Below are 17679 nucleotides of genomic sequence, written 5' to 3'. Positions count from 1 at the left end.
TTAAGCATGATGTTAGTGTAAGCATGATGTGAGTGTAAGCACGATGTTAGTGTAAGCATATTAGTTTAAGCATGATGTTAGTGTAAGCATGATGTTAGGGTAAGCATGATGTTACTGTGAACATGATGTTAGTGTAAGCATGATGGTAGTGTAAACATGATGTTAGGGTAAGCATGATGTTAGGGTAAGCATGATGGGCAGGATATGCTTTCAGGTACCAGAGAACAAAGAGAAACAGGGGATGTAGATTTGGTGCAAAAGTTTATTACTAAGGTTACAGGGAAGGGCATGTGCAGAGGTATGGGAGCTTAAGGACTAGGGAGTTGGGGGGATGGTCACTGCAGTTTATAGAAAGGATCACTGAAAAACTTTGAGAATGTTATCCTTGGGACATAGAAATCCATTTGAGCACCTAAGCAGGAGAGTCAAAAGATATTATTGATGATTTAGAAATCTCCAGATCTGGGGCAGACTCAGTTGACCTCAACTGACTTTACTTATGCTGGTCAGGGCTGGTTCACCCCGCCCCCTGTCTTTCAGGAATGAGAATTGTCTCGTCTTAACAGGAGAGCAGATGGGATCACATGTTATCCATTGATTATTGATCTTGTTCACATGATTGGTGAGTTCTCTGCAAATTCATAGTGAAATTTTTATTCCCACAGTGGTTATACGCATGGGGCCTTTGGGAAGTGATGAAGTCTTTGAAGCCCCTTTCTTATTAATGAATGAATGAATGAATGCCCTTATGAAAGAAGCTTCAGAGAGAACTCCTCTCTGGCCTTTTCACTTTCCACTCTGAGGACACAGCAGGAGAAAACCACCTTGGAAGCAGAGAGTGGCCCTCCCCAAACCAATGCTTGAGATTTCCAGTCTCTATGATGATGAGAAATGTGTTTGCTCCTTATACATTTCATTAGAATAGCACAAATGGACAGTTATATGCTGGTGTCAGGATTCAGAGAGGCAGGGAGGGAGGGAGGGAGGGAGGGAGGGAAGGAAGGAAGGAAGGAAGGAAGGAAGGAAGGAAGGAAGGAAGGAAGGATAAGATGGTAATATGTCTCAAAGTGCACCGAGAGTCAAGGGTAGAGAAATGAACTCCATCTATCCATGGGAGATGCTCTAAGTACCATTGAAGATGGTCTAATGGGAAGGAGGAATGGAAGACTGGGGCCACCTTTCTTTTCAGTCTTCTTAGGCGAATCCTCTGGCTCTTAGTCACATTTCTTCCATATGCACATGTGCTTATTCTCGTCCAGCTTCCCAGCACTAATTCACATCAAATTGTGACATCAAGCTCAAATTCTAAAGGCTTATGATTGCTATCGCGTTCCAATAAGACTCCTTGAATGTGGCTCCTCTTCATTTATAGATCCAAAGGCCAAAGAAAGGAAGCCACCTGATTGACACATCCCAGAAGTGCATTGGTGGGTAAGGGGAAGGATTAAAAAATGCCTCACAGTTGCTAAAAGGAGAACCGGAAAGGATATCTCTGGCCAGAAAAACAATGAAATCCAAGTGGGCTCATGTTAAGAGGTCTCTGTGTAAGATGGAAATACTTTATCAGGTCTAAATTTTGATTCTGGAGGTGGCTGTCTAAGTCTGCCTCTTTTCTTTGGTTCTTGGGTCTCAGAAACACCCCCTTGGATGGCCTTCTCTCTAGATTTTTTTTTTCTCACCTTCATTATTGTGCCTGCTAATCTCAGGACCAGAGACCATTTGCAGTGGCAATGATCTTAGATCACGGCTGGATCTTAATGAAGGGCAGCAGCACTGTTGTATACTAGCTTCACTGGAAACCACATACGTTTCTTATGAAGCTGATGTAAGTCAAATATATCTGGCAAAAATCACACCTGTGGTTACTTCACAGGTGTCAGTAGTCGTATTATGTTGACTTGTGGTCTTTAAAATTCCTTAGTCTGTTTTCTAGATGAAAAGAGTCAACAGCTCCCCCTGGCCATCCATTAACAAAGGGTCTTCCGTTCAAACTTCATGTCTGCAGCGGGAGGTACACAAAGTTCCTTGACTTGAAAACCCCCCACCAGGACAGTGACAGTCCCTCTATCATAACCGAGAAGTTGTGATCTCTAAAGGAGTCCCTCTTGCAAGCAGGCAGGGTAAGTTTTGCCTACAGTGTGCTAAGATAGTTACTAGGAAAATTCCATCTCAGACTCAAACTCCTTCTTTTCATCTCCCATTCCTTAAGTTCCTTTAATAGAGACTAATTGCAATGGGTTAATATTTAACCTGTCACAGGGCATCTACCATGCACAGCCATTGTCATGGATAATATATATTTATTGCCTAGCTTGGTGCTTGGCCCTTAGCAAGGCCTCAGCAAATCTTTTCTTCCTCCCAGAACACTTCTGTTCTCTTGAAGGGTCCTCCTTTCTTGCAATTCTGTACACTGTAGGAAAGAACATGGGCAGTCTCCATTACTTTTGTGTAAGTGACTTGGTTGGTTCTTTAAATATTTATTCAGTACCTAATATATGATAGGCACTGCTTATAGGTACTGGGGGCTCAGGCCCCGAGGAGCGCCTCTTCTTTTACGGAGCTTAGAGTATGGAGTGGTGGTCGGGGTAAAAAGTAAACAGTATGTAAACAATTCCTGGAATACTTAAGAAAGACGGTGGAAACTAGCGAGGGAGCTGAGCCTGGGCATCTGGGAAGCCCCGAGGACTGGTAACAGCTCAGTGTGGGGAAGGGAGGGAGGTCAGAGAGGAGGAATGAGAGGGAGTCTGAGGACAATGGGGCTTCTGTGCCTCCTCCACAGTTTTGCCCTATGACTGCAGAAAGGACATTTTAGTTCAAACAAACAAATAAATCTAGAGAAATATGGCCTGTCATAGCAAGAGCAACATGGTTAGTCACGATTCCCTCAAGGATCAGAACCATGGACTTGAGTATCAGGAACACATAGACCTAGGCCATCCCAGCCCCTGCCTTCTGAATTGTATCCTCTCTGGGCCTCTGTTCCTGAGATTCTATCTGGAAGATGAGCCTACATGCCGTCCTGGCCACCTGTGGCTTCAGCAAATGGCCAGCACCTCCATTGGGAGTGCGGACAGAGTTCCAGCAAGACTGATGGTCATGGTCCCCAATGTCTCTCTGTCAGATGTCCATTTCTCTGTCCAGCTGTGCAGCCCTCCTGCCTGCTTCACTGGGTTCCAGCTCTGGGCTATCTTTTCTTTTGAGTCACAGTCCAGATGGTTGGCAAGTCACTATGCCCCTAGTGCCGTGGCAGCCTGGCCTGGGCGCTCTTCCAGAATGTCATTGCTCACTCCCATCAGAAGTTTGAGCACTGCTTGCGATGCTTCTAAAACTCCTTACTCCAGAAGTGGACGTAAACATCCCCACCCCACTGCCCCCAACAAAGAAGCAACATCTACTTGTAAACGAAAAATTAGTTTTCTCCAAATGGATTCTCACTGGGTATATAAACCACACTGAAGGGCCAGCAGCAGTAGATGGCCAATATAAAACGAACTCAATGGTATTTTTAACAGACTTTTTGTCTCATATTCTTTGTTTGGGCTTTTTTTTTTTGGTCTTACTAGTCTTTTGCTTCTATATTATGTTTTCTGACTTTTTGTTTTAATGGGTTTTGTTTTGATTTTGTGTCTGTGTATAATATTGCTTATATATTTTCTGTTTTTAAACATATTTTCCTTTTGTTTTTGTTTGCCTGTTTGTTTTCTAAAGATAGAGAGAGAGAAAGAAAGGGTGTGTGTGGAGATTGGTGCAGAGATGTTCAGACAGCCATGGGTCTTTGACCACAAGGAACTTGGGAAGCACTGCTCCCTGCATCTCTGTCTCATGCTCTAACGAGTCACATGCATGTGTGGTAGCTGGCATGGACTGGGACTGACCCTTCCTGTGGCAATCCTCTTACCATCTCTCCACTCTGCTAGTGCAGTATCAGCTTCCTCTGAGACTGGTCCTCCTTTGGGTCAGGTGACAGCTCCAGTAGCAGCAGGGACTATACCCTGTGGGGTGAGGCACAGCTTTCTAAGACTTCCTATTAAGTGGGAGGTAGCCTGTTTTCCAGAAGTCTCCAGGAAATGATTCCCAGAATCTTTCTGGCTGGAAGAGAATTAACCCATGAAAGTTAAGATCGATCACAGCCCACACACTCTTCCAGTGGCTCACAGATAATGCCAAGGAGAAGATGGATGTAATACCCCGGGACTTCAGTGAGGATGGGGGAAGATGGTGCCCTAGATGTTAGTTGGCAGTGTTCATGACTCTGTGTCAACTGGACAATCTTCCAGGATCCTTAAGTATGACCTCTTTGGAGCCGCAAATCTACTTATTAACTAGCAGGCTCTGGGGGAAGGAATATTTTAAAAGGGGGTTATTGTGGGCAGAGTTCTTCTTTGTACCAGCAGTCAGCTCTGTCTCACCTGCCAGCTCTCAAATAACCACACTGAGACTAAGAATTCTGCCTAGCTATTGGCTAGTTAGTTCTTTATTAACAATGAGAACAACACATCTCCACAGTGAAGAATTATTCCACATCAGGTTATTGTTCTGATATTTAAGTACAAGGCTTAAGAGCCAGTGATTGCATGGCTAACTGGACAACCCAGGAGAATCTCTGTATTGTGGCCTGGGTATGAAGTGTTTCTCATGGGCTTATGGATTTGAACACTTGGTTTCTAGCAAGTAGCACTGTTTTGAAAGATTGTGGCAATGTGGGAGGTGAAGCCTCATTGATGGAAGCCAGTCACTGGCCAGGGTAAGGGTGGTGAGCTTGGGGTTTTGTAGCTCAACCCTCTCCGACCTGACTGCTCTGCTTATTTTCTATCGTGGTGTAAGATGGGGAGAACCTGATACTCCCTCCTGCCACCATGGAGTCGCTATGCTTTCACTGCCACGATGAGCCAAATTAAATCCTCCTTCCCTTAAGCTGCTTCTGTCAGATATTTTGGTCACAACAGTAGAAAAAGTGGTTGGTGCACTCCCTTCATATGTTCCCTAACTTCAGCACACCGTGAAGCTCTTGTTGCCCTTTAATGTGACACTGCAAGCCCAGGATTCAAGAGCTGGATGCCTTTGGGGGCTATGATATAGTCTACTACTGGGGGTCAGGGGAAAGGAAACCTTGATATGAGTCAGTAACGAGGAATAGCAGCTGGCCTGCAGAAGCAGAAGGGAAAGAACACCGGGAATGAAAACTGAGCCTTCATTCATGCCCAACCTGGAGCTGGATGGAGGCTCACTGTGCAGGAGATGCTGGGCGGGGCCAGGGTAGAGCCAGGAGGCCAGGGTCTTGTGGTGGGGACTGTGAGCCACAGCTGAGAGACAGTTGTTAAAGGCACGGGGTTCTAGGAGCAGTATGATCAGGGCTGCATCCTGGTCACACCAGGAATGGACCCTCTAGGGCCATGGCTGAAGGAGAGGGGTGGTGGAGAGATATTTCAACAGGTACTGGAAGGAAATTGACTGGACTTGAGCAGATCGGGTAAACCAAGTGAAGTGGAGGGAGTTGAAAAGTGGGAGAGAAAAAGCAAAGGGAGAGGTAAGAAAGACTGCCAGGGGCCCTGGAGAAAGCCTAGTTCATTTCTAGTTATAATAAAATGGCTAAGACTGTGTACTCAGAAGAAAAGGGCTCATTTTGACTTGATGTATGTGTCCGTAGGTAAGGCCATAATCTTATTGGCAGAGGCAAGAGGATAGCTGCAAGTTTATGGCTAGCCTGAGCTACATGGCTAGACCCTAAATGAAATAATAAAAATCTAGTCAGATTGTTTCTACTCTCTTATTACCTCTTACTAGGGATTCAATTTCGGCACCCATGAGCTTTTAGGGGTTGCATGCTAGCTGTATATAAACCATGGCGGGGAGTATCTGAAGGAAATAGGGACAGGCGTCAACTTCCCATGGGTATATTGGCTTGAGCTTGTCATTATGGGTCACTTGGGCATTTAGGAAAACATAGGACTATAAGGCTTTGGATACAAGGGGGTTAGTCTGGGCCATAGGTGGAGATGTTGGGATAGTGTGCATGTCGGTGGACTGGGAACATGATCACCTGTTAGACAAGAATTGGGAATAGAAAAAAAAAATAGTCCTCGTGGGAGACTGGAAAGATCTGCTGTAGAGTAACCACTGTGTTGGTCTTGAGACTTAAGACTTGGTACACTGAGGTCTTTTTGCTTTGAAACAATGGGTCACGGGAATGGCTTTCTAGTGGTGAAATTTAGGGATGCAATTGGAGAGCAATCTGGAGTGAGGAGCAGCCTAGACTATTGCTCATGCCTCCTGGGCTCTTTGCTGGGCCAGCTCTGGCTGTCAGCTTGTTAGCCTCTGTAATACCCGAGTAACTGTTTGGCTCCAGCAAGGTCCCAGCGGCACTTGTCACTGAAACTTAAGCCACTATGTACCAACATCATGGCTGAAACAGAAAGCAGGGCTCGAGAATGAGCCGGGATGAGCCATCACGCTTCTCCGGTGTCCTGTTACTGTGGCTGAGTGACGTAAATGCTGCCCCAGATTCACTTCCTGCTCTGCCCTCTTTGAGACTCAGATTGTTAAAGCCAGTGTGTGATGAGGAATTGAAGACCCACTGGGTGGAAGCTCTTCCTCTGAGAGGCCTGGGGCGGGTCATCTACCGGCCGGCGGCTGCCTTCTGGTCTCTGTGCAGAGTTGATGATCATCATTGCTAGTGCTGCTTTACGGCCCTGGGATGCTTTTTCCACATTCGTTACTCCCTCAGTCTCCAAGCCAGGCAGATAAGAATGAAAAACCCTGTTCTAGATGAGGACCAAGGAATTAATTGCCCAAGACAGGACACAGATCCTCCTGATTTCAATTTCCCTGCCTCCTATTCCTGTGTGACTCCACCACACACGGCAGAGCTCCAAACCCAGCACGCCTGCCTGGCCTGCTGGACTCTAGGCCCACATCACCGGCCTTAAGAACTTCTGGGTGCTTGCCCACTGGCTCTTTCAGGCAGAAGGAAAAGTCCTCAGGAAGACAGGGCTGCGGGGGGAGCGCTGATACAGATGATGTCTCAGTGTAGCTGTGGGGTGACTGCAGCCCATGACAGGGCAGATCCTTGAGGTAGCTGAGGACATGTGTCCTGACCTCAAGTAATTAGGCTCAGGCTTTCAGCTTTATAAAGAGAGCCAAGTAATGTACAATACAGACATGACCCCTGTCACTGAGCCTGCCCTGCCATCCCTCATGAAAACTTGAGCCAGTGGGCTGAGCATCCTCATCCAAATCCTGAACCTCAGTCTGAGACAACCCTAAGCAAATCCTACCTCTATCCAAGATAGAAACACCCTTGCCTGTGTCCTCATCCACTCTTTACCCAGAACTGTCCTTGCCTGGTCCTTGAGCCTCAGCCAAACCCCAGCACTGCCTGTATCATTTAAAATGCTACCGTTCACTCTGTCTATACCATCACAAACCCTGCTCACCTGTAACTCTACCGCCATACCTAAATCCAGCATTTCACTTCCTATCCAAATGTCACCAACTTTACCACCATTGAGGCTTCACTTTTTTCTTGAGCTGGAGTGGGGTTGGGGGGAGAGGTATGGGGCTCCTTGTACGCATTACTGGGAAATTTCATAACTGCCCAATGGGTAACAGTGTCTTTATGAAACTAAATATGGCTGTCAAGTCCGCTGTCAGACAAGCTGCCTCAGAACACTTTTTATGGCTGGGAACAGGTGTGAAAAGAGCTGGGGTGGACTCCTGAGCCTGTCCTTTGTGTCTGTGTCAGAATGACGGAGTTCGTTCTTTCAGTGGGCAAGTTGAGCAGCCACGTCAGTGCTACAGATAGAGTCTGAGAAAAGGGATGTCATCTGTTTCAAGGTTGGCATGGCGTCGGTGCCCCCTCTGATGCAGGGGATGCATCTTTTCAAGAAGACAGGAGGCTTATTTCTCCTGATCTGGTAGTATTCATCAAAACTATGTGTTTGCGTTTTTTTCAAGATTGTTTATGTTTACTTGGCATTCATGAGTGTTTTGCCTGTATGTATATGCACTATCTACATGTTTGGGGCCAGCAGAGGCCAGAAGAGGGCTTTGGAGCCCCTGAAACTGCAGTTAAGGATGGTTGTGAGCCATAGAGTGGGTACTGGAAACCAAACCCCAGTACCTGAAGGAGCAGAAGTCCTTTTAACTACCGAGCCACTTCTCCAGTCCTATGAACTCCCTGATGCCATTATGAGTGACTGACATTCTCAAGAACTTGGTTTTCTGAAAGATGAGTGGGTTCTGGGAAGCTGAGCTATGCTGTAATTGTCCCTGGAAGCACCATCAAGGCGCTAAGTGACTCTCCATTCAACTTGACTATGACAACTCTGGCTGTCTTTCTTAGGGAAACTGTCAGTCAGACTAGAAATGCTTCCCACAATGGCGTAAGGGAAAACGGTGGTGTGTGTATTTATGTGTGTGAGTGTAAATTAAGATTTATTTCATTTTATATGTGTGAGTCCTTTGCATGCATGTGTACCATGTACATGTATTGCCCGAGGAGGCCACAAGAAGAAAGTATTTGATCCTCTAGAACTAGAGTTACAGATGGCGAGCTTCTAAATGGGTGGTGGGAGTTGAACCCAAGTCCTCTGAATGATCATCCAGTGCTCTTAACTACTGAGCCTTTTCTCCAGCCCACTGTATAAATATTTAACGATTTATTTATTTATTTGTGTGTGCATGCGCGTATGTATGTGTGTGCATGTGCATGCCCACGTGCACAAGCAAGCCACTAAGGCTAGAGGAAGGCATGGTATCCCACAAGTGCATGAGAAACATGGTGCTGGGACCAAGCTCTGGTCCTGGAAGAGTAGCAAGCACTCTTAAATGCTGAGCCATCTCTCTTGTCTTTGCCTATCCCCAATACCATCACCATGTAAAGTTATTATTTTCCTTGCTTTAGCCCCAAATCAGAATTTTAATTTGTAGAGACTGTAAGGGAATGTGTTAAAGCTGTGGAGCTGCAAAGATATCCTGACTTATTGGGAAGCCAGGCTGAACTTAGAGCTGCAGTAGAAGAGCTCTGGAGGGGAAGAGCCTCAACAGGACAACTCTGATGGGTAGAGCCACAATAGGACAGCTCTGGAGGCTGGAGCTGCAACAGGACAGTCCAGCCCTGGAGGGAAGGTGTCCTGACTTATTGGGAAGCCAGGCTACCTGAAACTGGGGTGTGGTGGGGGATGGTCTCTCTACAGGATATAGCAATCCTGCTCTTCTCCTGGAGAGCCACTACAGCTGAACTCTGCTCTGTTCCCTAAAGGAACATCCTAGCAGAGCTATCCACTTCTTCTCCTACCCAAGATGATACTTCTGCTAAAAGGGAAGCCCCTGCAGAAATGTAGCAATCTCCTCCAGCTCTGGAGGGAGAAGTAATCATCCCCTCGTAGGGAGTGTACAGCAAGGTTTTTCTGTTCTGTTCTGCTCAGCCTTGCTCAGCAAGGGAGTGTCTCAGCAAGGTTTTTCAGCTCAGTCCCAAAAGGGACATCCCAGCCAGGTTCTTCTATTCTGCACCAGAGAATGAAGATCATCACCCAAGACTCTTTTGAGACAGAGATTTACTTGAGAAGGAGGAGTTCAGGAGAGTGGCTGCCTCTGCCAGGGAGGGATAAACGGCAGCCTCTAACTAAACAGGCAAAGAGGCTTATATATGGCTTCTTAGGGAAGAGAGTTTTCCTAGGGAGAAGAGGGATTGGTTAGTTTTTCCTGCTCAGGGATTGGTAAATTTAGTTGGTTGGGGCAGAGACGGCTCTGAATCCATGGCCAAACTGTATTTCTTTCACTGCTCCTTTTAGCTTTTTGACTCTAATCTTAGGACCAGGACATATTTCTTTCACTGGGGCTCTGATTCTAGGGACAAAGTGTGTTTCTTTGGCACTGGTTTCAGAGTCAGGGCAGTTTTCTTTGGTCTTGGGTTCAGGGATAAAGATGTTTCTTTCCCTGGCTTGGGTCTCAGATCCATGGTGTGTTTCTTTCATTGGCTCTGGGTTCAGAGTCAGGGTGCTCAGTGATTGGTTGGTTTCCTGCTACAGTTATTCCATTGACCCTATAGAAACTTCTGAGAGATTTCACCCAGTGTTATAGTTAAAACCAAGGCTTGGGTTAGGCGGTTAAACTGGTTCTGTTTTTAAAGTAAAGTGCTGTGCACGTTTCAGCCGTGATCCCACCCATCTCTCTAGCCTCCCTGTGCCCCAGCCTCGTCACCTGCCACACATGGGTGAGGAGGTGAGCTTTGGCTGCTCCATGACTTGTCCTTACACTGGAGTCTTTTTAATGCCCCTCCTCCCCAGCTCTGAGCCTTGTGCTATGGGCTGCAGCAGGTGTGGGAAGCCAAGGTTAGGGAAGGCCTGGGCTAGGTGCTGGTGTGGCTGCCTGGGGAGGGCAGAGGTAATGTAAAAACAAGCCTAGGTGCAGCCTGCGGAAGCCAGATATGGCAGCAGGCTCGCTGACAGTAACTGCACTGCTGCAGTGTCTGGAGGCCGTGTGTGAGCCTGGGAAAGCAGTGAAGACTTGACTGACTCACTTGCTTTGCTTCTGGGCTGTCACGGATTGCTGCTCTTTTGCAACCAAGCCCCATGCTTGATACCCATGATCTCATCTCATTCTTGCAACCCCACTTTGAAATTCAGGCCGATGGCTTGTGTTTTACGGGCGAGCCATTAATTAAGGTTGCCTGAGATTCCCCACAACTTTGGGAGCCGGGCTGAGAGCTGGAAGGTTTGGGCTGCTTTCCAGCGCTCGGTGAACCTGTTAGATGAAATTTCGAGCGAAAATGAAACTTTAGTTTGAGCTTTTGCTCTCTTTAGCTCTTGGGTGGGTTGGGCAGTCTTTTCTGGAAACTTCCGTCTAGAGCTCCCATGCTATTTGTGGTTTTGGTGATAAAGTGATGTCCACAGTTTCCACATGTAGGTCTGAGCCTGTTGGAACAGGTCTCTGTCTCATTTCAGAGCGGTCTTCTTAATTCACCCTTGTGTTAAGTTTAGTTTTAAGAACTGAATTTATTCATTTGGGTGTGGTGGGACAGGGAGTGTGCCGCAGCATGTGTGGAGACATCAGAGGGCCATTTGCAGGAGTCGGTTTTCTCCTTACCACGTGGGGCCAGGAAACCAAACTTGGGCTTGGCAGGAAGTGCCTTTATCCACTGAGCCATCTCGCTGGCCCAGGCCTGTTTTTGATAACTACAGTATTTGGTCCCGGCATCCTAAGCCAGAGCTTAGTGTAGCCACAGCACCATCTTAAGATGAGAAAACCGAGGCTCAGTGACTTCAGTCATTTACCCAATGCCATGGAACTGAGGCGGGGAAGTGAGGGCTGTCCCTCAGAAAAGCAAATGCACTAGTGATTGCTTCCTGACACTTGCCAAGGGAGGGGCCCTGGCCCAGGGAGAAGCTGAGGTATACTGACAACAAGGCCAGGCCGTTCACCCGCCTGGCCTCTGGAGAGCCATTTGAAGATTCTCACTGAGGTCACAGGCCCTGCTTCCTCCAGACATCCGATACCTGTCCTGCTAGAGGCTTTTCATTCTCCTTCTGACCCTGACTGGGAGCCAGTCCTTGATTAATGTGAGGACGAACCGGGATGAAGAGAGCGGCCCAGGTGATCTTTTGGAACCCCTAGGCCTTCTGCTCTACGACACAGGGACACTCAGTCTCCCTGCAGCCCGCCTGTCTCCAGCTCAGAAACAAGTGGAGACTTTGGGAGACTAATGTCCTCACACTGGGGTGATGTCACTTGCATTTCCTGAACTGTCAGCAGCTCCTGTCCCTGACTGGTGGCTGCCATACTCCACAGTGATCATGACAACCCCTTGCAAAGGAAGGGGGCAATCTTTCACATCCTCATAGCAGCTTCAAGAAAGTGTATCTGTCCTATAAACACTACTCCCTGGGGCAAAGGAGATTCGATACATCCCGTGGTTAATTATTTCAAAATCAAATAAGTAGAATATATTAGACTAGTTGCTGGTAGCTAAATCTAGCCGATCGTTGGAGGAGCTTTGAGTTTGTAGACATGACTTCATTCTTATATCTCAGCGTCCAGAGGCCTGGGGGTGGGGTGGGGAGGTAGTACGGTAGCTCAGCACCACACAGAAGAGAATGGAAAGGCTGACATTCTCCTCCATATTGCTAAACCCTTCCTCTTGTCACTGGTTCCTCATCCCCTCAGGGAGGACTTCCCGCCAGATCCCAAAGCAGCTGGGATCACGGTCATAGAGTGAGCCGTGCGTATCTGCTCATCAAGAGAAGGAATGTGGCCATTCCAAAATGAACGCAGCTAATTCCCGACCGCTCCCAGATGTCCTTCTCAGAAACACTGCGGAAGGAGTCCCTTCTTTCCCTGCTTGCCCGTAGAATGGTCTCCATCAGATAGCAACAATCAGAGGCCTTTTCAACATCATTAGGTTTCTAGTGGGGTTGGCTTCTACAGCGGTAAGAGCGTTACTTCACAAACATGTTCTATTGAGATCTGGAGGTATTTTGACTTCCTTTGCACTTTCGTAGGCTATCCCGTGTGCTTAGGGCCATTTAGGGCATTACTTCCTACAGAAAGTCTGCATTCAACCAGCCAATCTCTAACTGAGTCTTTGCAATACATCTTACTTACTGCATTTTATTTTATTATTTTTTATTTTTATTTTTATTTTTATTTTTTTTTTTTTGTTTTTCGAGACAGGGTTTCTCTGTAGCTTTGGAGCCTGTCCTGGAACTCCCTTGGTAGACCAGGCTGGCCTCGAACTCACAGAAATCCGCCTGTCTCTGCCTCCCAAGTGCTGGGATTACAGGCGTGCGCCACCACCGCCCGGCACTTACTGCATTTTATAAAAATAATATCCTCTCAATTTTTAAGCTGTGGGAATTAAGGAATTGCTACGCTTTGGTTGTGGTTTGACCCTACCAGAACTCGTGCTGACTTTGTTTTCTGTAGTGTCGGGAGGTGAGGTCTTCAGCAGGGACTTGTGTCTCACCTGAGAGACTGTCCTTACAGGAACTAGAGTTCCCACAGAATGGGCTGCTTATGTAATGGAGATGATGCTCTTTGTCTTTCCCCTCCCCCAGTCCGTGTTCTGCATCCTCTCATGTCCACGTCAGCTCTCCAGCATGCCGAGACACAACACAGTGCCCTCACTGGAGGTAGAGCAGATGCTGGTATCGCGAATGAGCCAAGGTAAGCCTTTTTTTTCCTCTTTAAATTAGATTCCCAGCTTCAAGGTTTCTATTACAGGAACAGAAAATGAATTAAGACAGGAATCAGACAGAGTGAGTTGATCCTTAAACCAGTGCAGTGCAGTTACTCTTATCCCCTTCTCCTCGTAGACACTCACAAGGCTGTGTGATCTTCCATCCTTGTGGTGGATTCTTGTAGGTCCCAGACTCACTGAGAAGGAGCTGGGATTGTAGGCATGGGGCCAGGCCCACTCACTGGGTTTTCAAAATACACACAGGAAAGTATATAAATCTAAAGTGAATGGTTTAATTAAAATTTACAAATGTATGCATCCATGTGACATCATCCTTGTCAAGACTAAAATAATCCAGCATTTGGCATGTTCCCTTCAGTCCACCGCCAGTTAACACCACTGTCCAGTGTAACTGCCAGTCAGGCTTCTTTTATTCTCTGATTAACGTTTTGAGTGGATAAAACTGGGGAACAAATAATGGTACTTTCTAAGTTTTTGAAACAGAATCTCACTGTGTAGCCCTGACTGGCCCAAAGTCTCTGTGTAGAACATGCTAGCATCAAACTCACAGAGATTCGTCTGCCTCTGCCTCCTCACTGCTGGGGTTAAAGGTGTGCATCACTGTGGTCAGCACTCCTGATTTATAATACATTGCATCTTCTTGTTTATAAACTTACTTGTTGTCTGTGTTTCTGCCGTCCGTCTGAGAACCATGGTGTTCTATACAAACACAAATTTTTTTATCTATGAAAAAGACAGTTTTACCATTTAGCTCTGCTCCTACATTGTTACATCAATGTTAATGTTCCTGTTTAATAATTCCAGCAGCTGGGCCACCTTTAGCTCTGTTCATACCGACTATGTCTTCTCTTGACTTTGGACTACATCACTTGTTTTCTCGTATCTTAATACCCTTGATCATTTTTGAATTAAGGAGCATAGAGATAAAATACTACTTCTGTTAGCCTTGCGAGTATAGGCGCTGGCTTAATTTGGTTTGCAGTTGAATAGGATTTAGACTTTGTGCTAGCCAGTTCACCATCAGCTAAGAACCATAGCCAGCTTTCCATAACACGTATTACATCAACATAGATCAAAATTTCAATATAGATCAAAAATATCTTTCAGCTGGGCATGGTGATGTATGCCCGCAATCCCAGCGCTTGAGAGACCGAGGAGGCAAACCATGAGTCAGAGGCCAGCCTGTGCTATACAGCAAGTCCAAGGCAAGATTGGACCTTATCTCCAAGGCCTGAGGACCTAGCTCAATGGAAGAGCTCTTGTCTGACCTGTACAAGGCCCTGGCCTTGATGCCCCCCACCAAAGTCAAACCAAACAACCCCAAAATAAGCAAAAACCCTATGCTGAACAAGTACAAGCTTAAATAATTCTATTTATTGAACAGTACAGTATAACAACTATTTATGTAACATTTACACTGTATTAGGTGGGGCAAGTAATGTAGAGAAGATTTAGAGTGTATAGGAGGGTGTGCATAGGTGATAAACCCTACTCTACTCTCTATGAAAGATGAGTCTATGCAGTTTGGAACCAGTGGCTGATAAGGTGTGATGACTGTGTTTGAGATAGTGATTTCCCCACAGCAGAGATTCACTTGATGGCTTTGTCACTGAGCTCAGTAGACACCCTCCAGATGTTAGGTTGGTCAGAGGTTCCACCTTTCTGGTCACTTGACTGGTGTTTGGGTGACTAGACCCTACCCTGATAGTATCTAGGAGCCCACCAGGAGTCGCCTCTTCAACATTATAAATCACAAACATCACAGTATTACTACAGAAATTCCAGGAGGTTTAAACCTGTGTCAGGAACTCAGATATAAGACTAGACATAATCTCCGATGTGCCCCAGATCCCCTCAGTCCCTTGCCCATATCTGCCCTTAGAAAGATGCCCAGACTCATCTTCCTCTTCATGGCCCCTCTCTGCTGCCTCTGCCCAGTCTTCCCCGGGGGATTCAGGAGGATGTATTCTGGGTGGGACTCCCTGGGATTCTAATGGTCACACCACTGGAATCACACACTCTTCTAGGCTTGTTAAATGCCTGGCTGCCCCTGCGCTGTGTCTGTGTGGAGCTATTCCGCCCGCATCCTGTAGCGCCATGTCTTCTCTCTTGAAAGGCTCGGCCCTTTACGGTGCTTGGTTTATTTTTGTTTCTATGTATTCCTGTCCTCAGAGTGTTTTAAAACTATGATATTTTATCACACACAAGTTGTTTGTTTTGCTTGTGGAGAATTGTTGTCTTCCCAAATTTTCTGCCTCAGAACTCAACCGGTTCACCTTTGTAAGGAGCAGCCAGATGACATGTTTATGTGTGTGGAAACTGCATTTGTTCCAGCTTCATTTAATTCTCTTTAGCACACGACAAGGCCTGTTTTGAGTGGCCCTTCCAAGCTTCTTTATAGTTCTATTTTATTGCATATCCATAGTCACCATTCATTTCTACAGTCAGAACAATTACCAGGTTCACATTCTGGCACACAGCCTTCTACTTCATCCCCAGTTCTTGTACATGAAACATAGCACACAGTATACAGAACACAGTACACACACACACACAGACACACACACACTCACACACACAGATACACACACAGATACACACAGACACACACAGAGGTACACACAGACACGCACACAATCACACACACAGGTACACACAGACACACACAGAGATACACACACACAATCACACACAGAGATACACACAGACACACACACTCACACACAGATACACACAGACACACACATATTCACACACACAGATACACACAGACACACACATACTCACACTCACAGATACACACAGACACACAGACACTCACACACAGATACACAGAGACACACACAGAGATACACACAGAGATACACACAGACACACACACTCACACACAGATACACACAGACACACACATACTCACACTCATAGATACACACAGGCACATGCACACAGATACACACAGACACACACAAGCGAACATTCTTTCCTGTTAAGCCTGAGTCTCTCAAATTTATGTCAACATGGTATATAGGCAGCCAGTAGATTTGGCCCCAGAAAATACGGGTATCTGCCATCTGCCATCCTGGTTTTAATTTCAGAGACTTCTTTTCTTCCCCCAAGTTAAGCACTTGATCAGTTCCAAGAAAAGGTCTGTTCTAGGGTGATAGTCCACTCTCACAACCGGGGAACTTTTCAAAGAGGTCCAGCATGTGTAGCATCCCAAACAAAACGAGGACACATTGATTAGAAGACGCTGGAATGAGTGATCTGAAGAGTCTGTGTTGGCATCAGCCGCACACTGAGCAATGGGAGGTGAGCATAACCTCGACCTTCACGGGTGTAGTGTTTACAATTTCTATTCTTTGAGCATTTCACAGAGGCATACAGTATATTTTGATCATACTCGTTCCCATTCCTCCCTCTAGTTTCTCCCAGGTCCATCATTTAGCTTCTTCCAAGCTTCATGTGCTTAAAAAGAATTTCTTTTCTAACCCACCAAGGCTAGTTTGTGCTGCTCATGTACTAATAGGTGTGGAGCCGGCACTGTAGCGTGGCTGACCTATTAGGGACTTTGGTTAGAATGACAGATCTCTCTCATGGCCTTTGACATTTGAAAACTTGGCCCCCAGTTATTGGCACTGCTTGGGGAGGCTTAGGAGGTGTAGCCTTGTTGGGGGAAGTACATAACTGGGGACAGATTTTTCAAGTTTAAAGGCTTTCACCATTTCAAGTTCACTCTCTCTGCTTTCCACCTGTGGTTTAAGATTGAACTCTGAGCTCCCAGCTTGCTGTTCCAGTTGCCATACTGCCTGCTGCCATGCTTCCTTGCCGTGGTGGCAATGGGCTCTTATCCTTCTAAACCCTCTCTTCTTTTAAGTTACCTTGGTATAGAGAAGCAGCTAATACATTGATTTCATCCTTAAAGACAGCTGACGTTTCCTCCTCCAGAAGTCACCAACTGTCAACAGCTCCTCAGCAGGGAGTGGGGTCTTGTGAGCCCTTTTCCTCCTATTCTGAAATATTGACTGGCTTGATCTTGTGCAGGCAAACACAGCAGTAGTTCTAGCATTTGTACTGACAAAGTAGGTAGGAATGACAGCAGTAAAGTGCACTGTCACATGACTTGTATCAGACAGCATAGGGCATAGTAGCAGGATGGATTGTATCAGACAGTGTAGCTCATAGTAACAGAATGTATTGTATCAGATAGTATAGGGCATAGTAACAGGATGTGTTGTATCAGACAGTGTAACACATAGTAGCAGGATTATAGGGTCAGAGAGTATAGCACATAATAACAGGATGTATTGTATCAGAGAGTATAAAGCATAGCAACAGGGTGTGTTATATCAGACAGTATAGCACATAGTAACAGGGTGTATTGTATCAGACAGTACTGTGCATAGCAACAGGGTGTATTGTATCAGACAGTACCGTGCATAGCAACAGGGTGTATTGTATCAGACAGTACCGTGCATAGCAACAGG

The sequence above is a fragment of the Microtus ochrogaster genome, unplaced genomic scaffold, assembly GCF_000317375.1.
Source record: "Microtus ochrogaster isolate Prairie Vole_2 unplaced genomic scaffold, MicOch1.0 UNK1, whole genome shotgun sequence".
NCBI lineage: Eukaryota > Metazoa > Chordata > Mammalia > Rodentia > Cricetidae > Microtus > Microtus ochrogaster.
Note: the sequence above shows the minus strand (reverse complement) of the source record.